Here is a 13,387-nt window from a genome sequence, read left to right as displayed (position 1 = left end):
GTATTATATGAGACAAGTGCTTAACCTCTCTCTGTACCTCAGTTTAATCTATGATAGTAAAGTAATAATGATAGGATTGTTGTAAAATAATTCATGTAAGGACGACTGTAGATTAGTACCTGGATGTTATGGGATGTATTGTGTCCCCCCCCAAATTTCATTGTTGTTGACAGAAATAAGCAACACTCTATAATGGGAATGAGAAGACTCTTGAGAGTCCCTTGGACAGCAAAGAAATCCAACTAGTCCATCCTAAAGGAAATCAGTCCTGAATATTCATTGGAGGGACTGATGCTGAGGCTGAAAATCCCATACATTGGCCACCTGATGGGAAGAACTGACTCATTGGAAAAGACCTTGATGCTGGGAAAGATTGAAGGCAGGAGGAGAAGGGGACAACAGAGGATGAGATGGTTGGATGGCATCACCAACTCGATGGACATGAGTTTGAGCAAGCTCCAGGAGTTGGTGGTAGCCAGGGAGGCCTGGCATGCTGCAGTTCACAGGGTTGCAAAGAGTCCGACACAACTGAGCAACTGAACTAAACTGAACTGAATAATGGGACTAGAAAAGAATTTTATTTGAAGAATTGATGCTTTTGAACTGTGGTGCTGGAGAAGACTCTTGAGAGTCCCTTGGACTGCAAGGAGATCCAACCAGTCCACTCTAAAGGAGATCAGTCCTGAGTGTTCTTTGGAAGCAATGATGCTAAAGCTGAAACTCCAGTACTTTGGCCACCTCATGTGAAGAGTTGACTCATTGGAAAAGAGTCTGATGCTGGGAGGGATTGGGGGCAGGAGGAGAAGGGGACGACAGAGGATGAGATGGCTGGATGGCATCACTGACTCGATGGACATGAGTCTGAGTGAACTCCGGGAGTTGGTGATGGACAGAGAAGCCTGGCGTGCTGCAATTCATGGGGTCGCAAAGAGTCGGACACAGCTGAGCGACTGAACTAAACTGAACTGAACTGAGGAGCCAAGGAGACAGTCTCTCAGGTAGCTCTGAGGAACTGTCCCAAAGAAACATGGTTTTTAGCACCATAGTTTTTATATCATGTCAGAACAATGAACCTGAACCATCACAGGGTATATTCCTTCAAAGTTTCAAAGAAGGTAGATAAGCATGTATACAGCAAATCAGCCTGGCCCTGGTGCCTGGGAAGGGAGCCTTATCATTAAAGGAGCACCAGCACTGATGTCGGAGAAGGTGATGGCACCCAACTCCAGTACTCTTGCCTGGAAAATCCCATGGATGGAGGAGCCTGGTGGGCTGCAGTCCGTGGGGTCGCGAAGAGTCAGACATGACTCAGCGACTTCACTTTCACTTTCATGCATTGGAGAAGGCAATGGCAACCCACTCCAGTGTTCTTGCCTGGAGAATCCCAGGGACAGGGGAGCCGGGTGGGCTGCCCTCTATGGGCTCGCACAGAGTCAGACACGACTGAAGCGACTTAGCAACAGCACTGATGTGCCAGGAAAGGAGGCACTTATCTCTATCTTCAAAATAGATATTCTTTGCTTCTGGAAAATGTACCCTTTTCTTGAATGGTTACAGCAGGTGTATAGTGTATGCTTAATAGGCAACAAAACAGGCTATTCTAGTTGGCATAAAGTTTAAGTTGACTTGAGTGTGCTAAGTCGCCTCAGTCGTGACCCACTCTTTGCGCACCTGTCGGGCTTAGTCGCTCTGTGACGTGTGGGATCTTCCTGGATCAGGGATCGAACCCATGTCTTCTGCTTTGGCAAGCAGGTTCTTCACCACTGAGCCACCAGGGAAGCCCTTAGATAGGGTCCTTAAAAACATTTTTTTTTCTTTAGCCACTCCACATAGCTTGTAGGATCTTAGTTCTCTGATGAGGGATCCAGCTTGTATCTTCTGCAGTGAAAGTGTGCAATCCTAACCACTGAACAAAGGAAATCCCTGCAGATAAGGTCTTTAAAGACATAGCTAAGTTAAAATGAGGTCATGAGAGTGGACCCTAATCCAGTATGATGGTTGTCCTTATAAGAGGAAATATGGACACAAGTTCAGAGAGAAGACACAAGGAGAGATGATTATCTATAAGCCAAGGGGAAAGGCCTCAGAAGAAATCAGCCCTGCTGATACCTTGATCTCAGACTTCTAGCTTCAAAAACTGTGAGAAAATAAATTTCTGCTGTTCATGCCATGCAACCTACGGTTCTTCATTACGGTAGCTCTAGCAAATACACTGGCATATGGTGAATATTCAATAAATGTCAGGTATTATTTCTCGAGAAAGCTCTCTGTGAACTAGGTCAGGGCCAGTTTTGTAAATTCTTACAGGTCCTGGCATTTTCCTGTGTAGAACCTTTCACAGTTTGTAATTACATATTTGTGTTTTTTCTTTCTAGTTGCTGACTGTCTCTCACATTAGATTGTAAGATCCATGAGAACAGGGACCAAGCCTATTTTATCCATTATATTCATGTCACCAGCACAGTTCCCTGCACATAAAAGCTGCGATAAACACTTTGGTATACAGTTTTAAGTTGCTAAGAGAGTATATTTTAAAAGTTCTCATCACAAGAAAAAAAATTCTTATAAGAATGTATGGCAATGGATGCCAATTAGACTTAAGTGCTGATCATTTCACAATCTATACAACTACTGAATCGTTATGTTGTACACCTGAAATTATATAATGTTTCATGTCAGTTTACCACAATTTTAAAAGAGATCTATCATTTTAAAAAATCACATTTGGGGCAAATTAATGAAAGCCCTCAATATTCAATATGATAATATTTGATTTAATCATAAGTGACTGTGGTAAGGTACTTGATCCTATTTTAGAGATGAAAAAACTGAGGTTCGAAGAGATACCAGTCATACAGTCATATGACTGGTCAATAGGAGAGCCAAGATTTAAATCTGTGAGAGACTGGCCACCAAACTAGACTGCCTCTTTATTTTTTAAATTATATAATTAATTAATTAGGCTGTGCCAGGTCTTCATTGCAGCACGTAGAATCCAGTTTCCTGACCTGGGCCCCCTGCTTTGGGAGTGCAAAGTCTTAGCCACTGGATCACCAGGGAAGTCACTATACTTGTTTATATTTCAGTGAATCCATGAACATTTTATGTAAAAACCCAAATGAACTTTTTAGCCAATCCAATACATGTGAAATTAAAGATAATTTCATAAGAGAGCTTGGATTAGATAATTAACATATGGTTACTCAAAACCACCAAAAATAACTACTGGATGTGGGAATGAGGTAAGGAAGAAGAGGAAAGGAAATTTTCTTGTACCCAAAGAAAATTTATATCACTGAATTCAGCAAGTATCTCCTGAGAAACTATTGTGTGCTCAGCCTATGTACAGTGCAGAGAGGAAAGGCCCAGTGCTTGCCTGGCCGGGGCTCTAGGTCTTGTGTGAACACTAGATACAATGATCCAGTCAGACAAAGTATTATGCATTAGGGGCACAAGGTACGGGGCGTAGAGTTGCCAGATTTAACAAATAAAACGTTTATCTGAAACACCAAAAGCAATTTGTTGTTTATCTGAAATTCAAATTTCACTGGGTGTCCTGTATTTTATTTGGCAACTCTAGAGGCGATGTAGTTCCAGCTAGAACATGAGCAAAGGCAGAGAGGCAGGAAAGCGTATGAAAGCATTTAGAGAACAAGTAGGGGAGGTGTATTTAGAAGAATATAAGGTGACCCTCGTTGGATCTGAGAGGAAGGAAGACCCTCTGGAGTAGGAAATGGCAACCCACTCCAGTATTCTTGCCGGGGAATTCCATGAACAGAGCAGCCTGGTGGGCTCCAGTCCATGGGGTGGCAAAGAGTTGGACACAACTGACCAACCAATACACACAAAGTCAGATAAGTAGGTGAACCCGTGTTGAGAAGGTCTTGAGAGGCAAGCCAGGAGAGAAGGAGGAAGAGGAGCCGGTAAAAGGCCAATCACAAGACTTCCCTGGTGGTTCAGTGGCTAAGACTCCAAACTCCCAACGCAGGGGTCCCCGGTTAGATTCCTGATGAGGGAACTAGATCCTGCATGCTGCAACTAAGACCAGGTGAAGCCAGGTAACAATTAATTAATTTAGAAAAAGACCAATCAGAGAGGCAGGAGGAGGACCACAGGACTAGAGTGCAGTATTCCTGGAGGCCCTAGAGAAACTTGCCTGGGAAGAGAGGACAATCTTAACAGGTCTAGGCTTCAAATGTCAAATGCTGTGAGGAAGCTCTGTATGAATAAGACTCAGAAGGTCACTGAATTCATAATTGAATTTTTATATGAAAATTTAAATCAATGTGATACCATTTATATTATTGTTTAGTCACTAGGTCATGTCTGAGTTTTTCTGTGACCTCATGGACTGTAGCTCACCAGGTTCCTCAGTCCATGGGATTTCACAGGCAAGAATACTGGGATAGATGGCCATTTCTTTCTTTAGAGAATCTTCCTGACCCAGGGATTGAATCTGCATCTCCTGCATCGCAGGCAGATTCTTTACAGCTGATCCAGGGAGGCCATCACTTAATTATGGAATCTTAAAAAAAAAAAGAGAAATGGATACTAATGAACTTACAGAAGTAGACTCATAGACGTAGAAAACAAAGAAGATGTGGGGGATAAATTAGGAATCTGGGATTAACATACACACACCACTATGTATAAAATAGGTAAACATCAAAGACCAACTATGTAGCACAAGGAACTATCATCAATATCTTGTAATAACCTATTTTTATGGGAAAATGTGTTAATATATTAATAATTTTGCTGTACACATGAATACAACATACTATACTTCAGTTTTTTTTACATGGACCAAAAATAAAAGAAAAATTAAAATCACAGTGAGATCCCCCTTTCACCCATCTGATTGAACAAATTCAGAAGTTTAAAAAGGAGCAGTGTTGGTGAGTGAAAGTCTCTCAGTCATGTCCGACTCTTTGGATTTACAGTCCATGAAATTCTCCAAGCCAGAATACTGGAGTGGGTAGCCTTTCCTTTCTCCAGGGGACCTTCCCAACTCAGGGATCGAACCCCAGTCTCCCACATTGCAGGCGGATTCTTTACCAGCTGAGCCACAAGGGAAGCCCAAGAATACTGGAGTGGGTAGCCTATCCCTTCTCCAGTGGATCTTCCCAACCCAGGAATCGAACTGGGGTCTCCTGCATTGCAGGTGGACAGTATGGTGGGAACATGTTACTTTAACCTCTTTGAAGGCAATATGACAAAGAATTATAATGAAGGCTAGTGCTATTATTTATGTGCCAGGTGCTCTTCTAAGCAGTTGTTTTTCATATATTAACTCACTGAATTTTCACAGCAACCCTATGGGGGAGGTCCTATATAGAGCTGGAGAAACTGTGGTTTTAGAGATGGGGTGGTGAAGGGCTTTGTCCAAATTCATCCAACTAGTAAGAGGCACTTGGCTCCAGTTTGTGCTCTACTACAATATCCTAGTCCCATCAGTCAAAAATCTCAAATGCAACTACTCTGACACAAAAATTACGTTTCTAGGAAAACATTCTACGAGAATATTCACATGTGTGTGCAAAGACACTTGAATGACATTACTCATTGTATCATGGTTTGAAAAGCAATCTGAATGTCCAATAGTAGGAGACTAATTAAACACATTTTGGTATAGCCTTCAAGTGGAAAACTATGCAACCCTTACAAAGAGTAAGACAGATATATATGTACACAGAGGGAATGAACTCTGAGCTAAGTGTTAGGTGAAAAGAGCAAGACTTAGAACAATGTGTGCCCCGGCTGGGGTTAAAAAAAATAGTGAATATAGATACTATACACACATATGCTTGTATATGGAGAAGGAAATGGCAACCCCCTCCAGTATTCTTGCCTAGAGAATCCTGTGGACAGAGGAGCCTGGAGGGCTGCCGTCTGTGGGGTCACACAGAGTCGGACATGACTGAAGTGACTTAGCAGCAGCAGCAGCAGCATGCTTGTATATATAAAGATTATCTCTGAAGGGATGGGGATCAAGAAGATGAGTTAGAAAATGATTCCTTTGCAGCTCCCCTGGTGGTCCAGTGGCTAAGACTCCGTGCTTCCAGTGCAGGGAGCCCAGGTTCAATCCCTGGTCAGGGAACTAGATCCCATTTGCCACATGGTGCAAGACCCGGCGCAGTCAAAACAAATAAATATTTTTTAAAAAAGAGAGAGAAGATGATTGTGTCTCTGGTAAAGTCAGTCACTGGTGGGAGGATGGAAGAAAGATTTTCTTTCCAGCTCATTCTGTTTGGTAGCATTTGACTGTTTTCCCTTACACATGTACTACTTTTTCAAAAATAACACCATTTTTTTTTCCAGATTTTTACAAAACATTAAAATAGCCAATAGTTTTGTAGCATTCTCCACTTTATAATGTGCACTCAAACACAGGAATGTCTTTGATGCTCAGATAACCTTCAAGGAAAACCTTATGAACCGCTTTCCAGAGAGTCGTGTCACAAACAGGAGGTAACTCTTTCAGGAGCCTTTGTCTGGAGTGGCCTCTCTGGAGCGCTGCACTATTGCAGCTGTGCTTGTATTGCCATTCATGAGAGGCAGAGGCCTGAGCAGGGCAGGCCTGTGTGTTTAGCTGTCTCAGCACTCAGAGTTCCTCTAGGAATTAAAGAAACTCAACCTGACGGCACGGCTTCAATAAGCAGTTTCAGCAACGTGAGCTGGGGAGAACAGTGACTGGGGGTTAATGAGGTGGGAGGAAGAACGGATGACTTTGGGATTTGAAGACATTGGGTGATGAAGTGAAGGTGAGGCATATGCAAGAAGGAGGGTGGCGGCTACTGGGAGAAGGGAAACTCAACTGTGTGAACAGGGAATAATGGAATGAACTGCCTTTGCCAGTTGCAGGTCTAGGCTGTCATCTTAGCCCTGCCTTGGAAAGGCTACATGTCCTTAGGCCAGTTACTGTTTTACTTTTTTTTTTTTTTTTAATGCATATATTGCACGGTATTGGGATTTAAAACATTTTTTAAGTTTATTTTTATTTTTACCTTTATTTTTTGTATTGGGGTATAGCCAATGAACAATGTTGTGATAGTTTCAGATGTACAGAGAAGGGACTCAGCCATACATACACATGTATCCATTCACCCCAAACTCCCCCGCCCCCATCTAGGCTACCACATAACACTGAACAGAGTTCCATAAGCTGTGTAGTAGGTCCTTATTGATTATCCATTTTAAATATAGCAGTGTGTACAGGTCCATTCCAAACTCCCTAGCTATCCCTTCCAACATTCTTTCCCCATCCACCTCCTGTTTGCATAATATTTGAATCCAATGCTTGATGTGAAAAAATTTCAAATAATATGAAAGCCCCCATCTGCCCTACTCAACTTCCCCTCCCCCTTACCTGAGGAGTCATGTTGCTGGAGATGTTTTTATATGTTTTTATATACACAATTATATCCAAGGTAAAATATATGGGTAATGCACATATTTAGGGTACAAAATAGATATCTACATAGAATATATAATATTTTCATATCAGTACAGACCTAGAACAGGTATATTTGGAAACATGATTTGATATATTTACAGAAATAAGATCATTCTTTGTGTGAATGTATGTATATAATTTTTTTTCAGTTTAAAATACATTGTAGAGCTCTTTTCATACCAGTACTGTTAAAAAAATTTAACCAAGTAAGTTTGAAGATCTAGTTAGCTTTAATCAATAATTCATCCATCAGACAGAATCCTGTCTTATGAATAGATGGGCGCTCTAAGCGGGGTCGTCACAAACTGCAAGGTTCTTACAGGAAGAAAGGTGGGGCAAGGGAGCTATGTTGTCGTTCAGTCACCCAGTCGACTTCAAGAATCTTCTCCAACACCACAGTTGAAAAGCATCAATTCTTCAGCCCTCAGCTTTCTTTATAGTCCAACTCTCACATCCATACGTGACTACTGGAAAAACCACAGTTTTGACTAGATAGACCTTTGTTGGCAAAGTAATGTCTCTGCTTTTTAGCATGCCGTCTAGGTTGGTCATAGCTTTTCTTCCAAGGGGCAAGCGTCTTTTAATTTCATGGTTGCAGTCACCATCTGCAGTGGTTTTGGAGCCCCCCAAAATAGACAGGTAAGATGGTTTGGTATTCCCTTCTCTCTAAGAGCTTTCCACAGTTTGTTATGATCCACACAAAAGCTTTAATGTAGTCGATGAAACAGAAACAAATGTTTTCCTGAAATTCTCTTGCTTTCTCTATAACCCAGTGAAGGTTGGCAGTTTTATCTCTAGCTCCTTTTCCTTTTCTAAGCCCAGCTTGGACATCTGAAAGTTCTTGGTTCGCATAATGCTGAAGCCTAGCATGCAAGATTTTAAGCATGAACTTACTAGCATGGGAGATGAGTGCGACTGTCCAATGGTTAGCACATTCTTTGGTACTATCCCTCTTGGGAACTGGGATGAGAACTGACCTTTTCCAGTCCTGTGACCACTGCTGTGTCTTCCAGATTTGCTGACATAATGAAAGCAAAACCTTGATGGCATCCTCCTTTAGGGATTTAAATAGTTCTGCTGGAATTTCATCACATCCACTAGCTTTATTAAAAGCAGTGCTTAGCAAAAGAAAAAGAAATTTAAGACCAGGATGTCTACTTTTGGGAGGAGGGATTTATGAATGGGCAAGGTCTTTATCATGCAAACTACCTCTTCTTCCGGGAGGAGGATGGGAATGAAGAGGGAAAGGTGACAGGTCACCTTTGTGTGCTGACCAGAAAATTCCAAAGACTAGTTAAGATTTCATTTCTGGTAAAAGTCAAAACTACTGTTAGTTTAGGTATTAAATCTAGATTTGGTGTCCTGGGCACAAATGACGCCATTTGGAGCTTTTCTCCGTAACAGTACATATTGATCTTTTAATTGTTTATAGTAAAAAATCATATTTCATAGTATGTATTTTGCAGAGTTTATTTAACCAAACTTAATGAACTATAGGGGCTTCCCTGGTGGCTCAGCCTGCAATGCAGGAGACCCAGGTTTCTCCTGGATTCTTCCAGATCCCTGCGTCTGGAAGATCCCTTGGAGGAGGGCAAGGCAACCCACTTTAGTACTGTTGCCTAAAGAATCCCATGGACAGAGGAGCCTGGCGGGCTGCAGTCCTTAAGGTCACGCAGAGTTGGACACGACTGAAGTGACTAAGCAGCAGCAGCAGCAATGAACTGTAAGGCTTTAACAAATTTTTACTATCACAAAAAGTGCCGCAGTGAGTATCCTCATACGTGCTTTAACGTGTAAATAAATATTCCTCATGTTTTCCCGTGTTAGATATTTAGATACCTAGAAACTGGATTGCTGTGATGAAGTGTATGCACAATAAAAAGTTTGATAGCTACTATTTAATTGTTTTCCCTACTATTTAATTTTACCTATCAATTTAGATGGGCTCCCTCAGTGGCTCAGCGGTAAAGAATCCGCTTGCAATGCAGGAGACACAGGAGATGCAGCTTCAATCCGTGGGTAGGGAAGATCCCCTGGAGGAGAGCATGGCAAGGCTAGTATTCCTGCTTGGAGAATCCCAGGGAAAGAGGAGCCTGGCAGGCTACAGCCCATAGGGTTACAAAGAATTGGATGACTGAAGAAGGGACTTACCACGCACGTACCAATTTCGATTCCTATCAATAATATATTGAAGCACTGTTTTCTCTATACATCAGATATGAATAGTATTAAACTTAAATTTTTGCCATTTTGATGGGTTAAAAATATTTCATTGTTGTCTTATTTTTCCTATCCTCCATTACTAGCTGGGGTCTTTTCATATGCTGATCAATCATTCATTTTTCTTTTTCTTCTGTAAATTGTTCACATCTGCAATGGATATTTTTGATTATTTTGCTGGCATCCATTCCACTAACTCTCCTATAGTATTAACAGAGATTCCATCTGGGTGTGACCCTACTATCAGCTTTACTGAGTGCCACAACCCAGTCAGCACAATCTCACCTTTGTTTTCCAAGTGATTAAATTAAAAGGCCTAAACCAATCAAGCAGGAGTCTGTACTCCTTAGACTGAGTACAATGCCTAAGGCCCATAGTCTTTTCATGAGCACATAAAAACATCTTGCTGCTGCTAAGTCACTTCAGTGCCACCCCATAGACGGCAGCCCATCAGGCTCCCCCATCCCTGGGATTCTCCAGGCAAGAATACTGGAGTGGATTGCCATTTCCTTCTCCAATGCATGAAAGTGAAAAGTGAAAATGAAGTCGCTCAGTCATGTTCGACTCTTAGCGACCCCATGGACTGCAGCCTACCAGGCTCCTCCGTCCATGGGATTTTCCAGGCAAGAGTACTGGAGTGGGTTCCATTGCTTTCTCCAAAAACATCTTAATTTCTTCTAAAATCAAAATTAAAAAAAAAAATTTTAGGTTAAAGAAGGTGTTTTAATGTTATGGGAACTTCCCTGGTAGTCCAGTGGCTAAGACTTCAAGCTCCTAATGCAGGGGGCACAGGTTTGATTCCTGGTCAGGCTTCCTAGGTGGCTCAGTGATAAAGTATATGCCTGCAACGCAGGAGACAAAGGAGACATGAGAGACCTGGGTTTGATCCCTGGGTCAGGCAGATTCCCTGGAGGAAGTCATGGCAACCCACTCCAATATTCTCGCCTGGAAAATTCCATGGACAGAGGAACGTGGTGGGTTACAGTCCATGGGGACACAAAGAGTCACACACGACTGAGCAGCATGCATGCAGGGAAGTAGATTCCACATGCTGCAACTAAAAGATTCTGAGTGCAGCAACTAAAACCGCGTGCAGCCAAATAAATACATATTTTAAAAAATAAATGTTCTGGACTGAATTGTGTCCCCCCTCAAACTCATCCCAAATCTCCAATATGATTGTATTTGGTGATAGGGCCTTTAAGGAGGTAATTAAGGTTAAATGAAGTCGTGAGAGTGCAATCCTAATCCCATAGAGACTGATACCAAAGAGTTCTCTCTCCACGCCTAGTTGGAAGAAAGGCCATGTATTTTGCCATGGCCACTAAACAGAAGAATACAATACATAATCTTTGTGTATGCATCTTAGCTTGCCAAGAGTCAGACACAACTGAAGCCATTTAGCATGCATCCATCTTTGCTATCAGTGAAGTCGTAAAATATAATTAAAAAACATTTTTAGTGCAGGAAGGGAACCATGAAGGCAAAGGTGCGTGCCTAGAGCCCATGAAAGCCATAATATGGCCCTGAAATTAGGCCCTAACATCTCTTGGTGCAGGCCTTTAGAATAAGAGTAGGGAAAGAGGGTTTCCTAGGCAGTTCAGTGGTAAAGAATCCACTTGGCAATGCAGGAGATGCAAGTTCAATCCCTGGGTCAGAAGATCCCCTGGAAAAGGAAACGGCGACCCACTCCAGTATTCATGCCTGGGAAATCCCATAGACAGAAGATCCCATTGTGGGCTATAGTCCATGGGGTCACGAAGAATTGGATGAAACTGAGTACAATCCCAAAGAAAGGCAATGTCAAAGAATGCTCAAACTACTGCACAATTGCACTCATCTCACACACTAGTAAAGTAATGCTCAAAATTCTCCAAGCCAGGCTTCAGCAATACGTGAACCGTGAACTTCCTGATGTTCAAGCTGGTTTTAGAAAAGGCAGAGGAACCAGAGATCAAATTGCCAACATCCGCTGGATCATGGAAAAAGCAAGAGAGTTCCAGAAAAACATCTATTTCTGCTTTATTGACTATGCCAAAGCCTTTGACTGTGTGGATCACAATAAACTGTGGAAAATTCTGAAAGAGATGTAATATGAAACCACCTGACCTGCCTCTTGAGAAACCTGTATGCAGGTAAGGAAGCAATAGTTAGAACTGGACATGGAACAACAGACTGGTTCCAAATAGGAAAAGGAGTACATCAAGGCTGTATATTGTCATCCTGCTTATTTAACTTATATGCAGAATACATCATGAGAAACGCTGGGCTGGAATAAGCACAAGCTGGAATCAAGAGCTCTGGGAGAAATATCAATAACCTCAGATATGCAGATGACACCACCCTTATGGCAGAAAGTGAAGAGGAACATAAAAGCCTCTTGATGAAAGTGAAAGAGGAGAGTGAAAAAGTTGGCTTAAAGCTCAGCATTCAGAAAACTAACATCATGGCATCTGGTCCTATCACTTCATGGGAAATAGATGGGAAACAGTGGAAATAGTGTCAGACTTCATTTTGGGGGGCTCCAAAATCACTGTAGATGGTGATTGCAGCCATGAAATTAAAAGACGCTTCCTCCTTGGAAGAAAAGTTATGACCAACCTAGATAGCATATTGAAAAGCGGAGACATTCCTTTGCCAACAAAGGTCCGTCTAGTCAAGGCTATGGTTTTTCCAGTAGTCATGTATGGATGTGAGAGTTGGACTGTGAAGAAAGCTGAGCACCGAAGAATTGATGCTTTTGAACTGTGGTGTTGGAGAAGACTCTTGAGAGTCCCTTGGACTGCAAGGAGATCCAACCAGTCCATTCTAAAGGAGATCAGTCCTGGGTGTTCTTTGGAAGGAATGATGCTAAAGCTGAAACTCCAATACTTTGGCCACCTCATGCGAAGAGTTGACTCATTGGAAAAGACTCTGATGCTGGGAAAGATTGGGGGCAGGAGGAAAAGGGGACGACCGAGGATGAGATGGCTGGATGGCATCACCGTCTCGTTGCATGTGAGTCTGAGTGAACCGCAGGAGTTGGTGATGGACAAGGAGGCCTGGTGTGCTGCAATTCATGGAGTCTCAAAGAATCAGACATGACTGAGCGACTGAACTGAACTGAACTGAGTACAATGCATGCATGCATTTGGTTTAAAATTTTATCATAAAATTATTAAATATTAATTAATATTAAACACTAAGATTATTTTTAGTAAGAATAGTTTTTTATCCACTCCTCTCCATACTCTTCAGAGTGGACCCTCCCTCCTGCAAGCAACCATACTCTATCCTTCTGGATGCTTCCCTATTATTTAACTTTTAAATGTCTAAATAGTATCTTTATAATTTCTGTCTTTTTAAAAGTATTTTTGAAAAGAAGTGAAAGGAAAAGGAGAAAAGGAAAGGTATACCCATCTGAATTCAGAGTTCCAAAGAATAGCAAGGAGAGATAAGAAAGCCTTCCTAAGTGAACAATGCAAAGAAATAGAGGAAAGCAATAGAATGGGAATGACTAGAGATCTCTTCAAGAAAATCAGAGATACCAAGGGAACATTTCATGCAAAGATGGGCACATTAAAGGACAGAAATGGTATGGACCTAACAGAAGCAGAAGATATTAAGAAGAGGTGACAAGAATACACAGAAGAACTATACAAAAAAGATCTTAATGACTAGGATAACCATGATGGTGTGATCACTCACCTAGAGCTAGACATCCTGGAGTTC

Source organism: Oryx dammah, unplaced genomic scaffold (genome assembly GCF_014754425.2).
Source record: "Oryx dammah isolate SB20612 unplaced genomic scaffold, SCBI_Odam_1.1 HiC_scaffold_15, whole genome shotgun sequence".
Classification (NCBI taxonomy): domain Eukaryota; kingdom Metazoa; phylum Chordata; class Mammalia; order Artiodactyla; family Bovidae; genus Oryx; species Oryx dammah.
The sequence above is the reverse complement of the archived record's forward strand: the minus strand, read 5'-3'. Positions refer to the sequence as shown.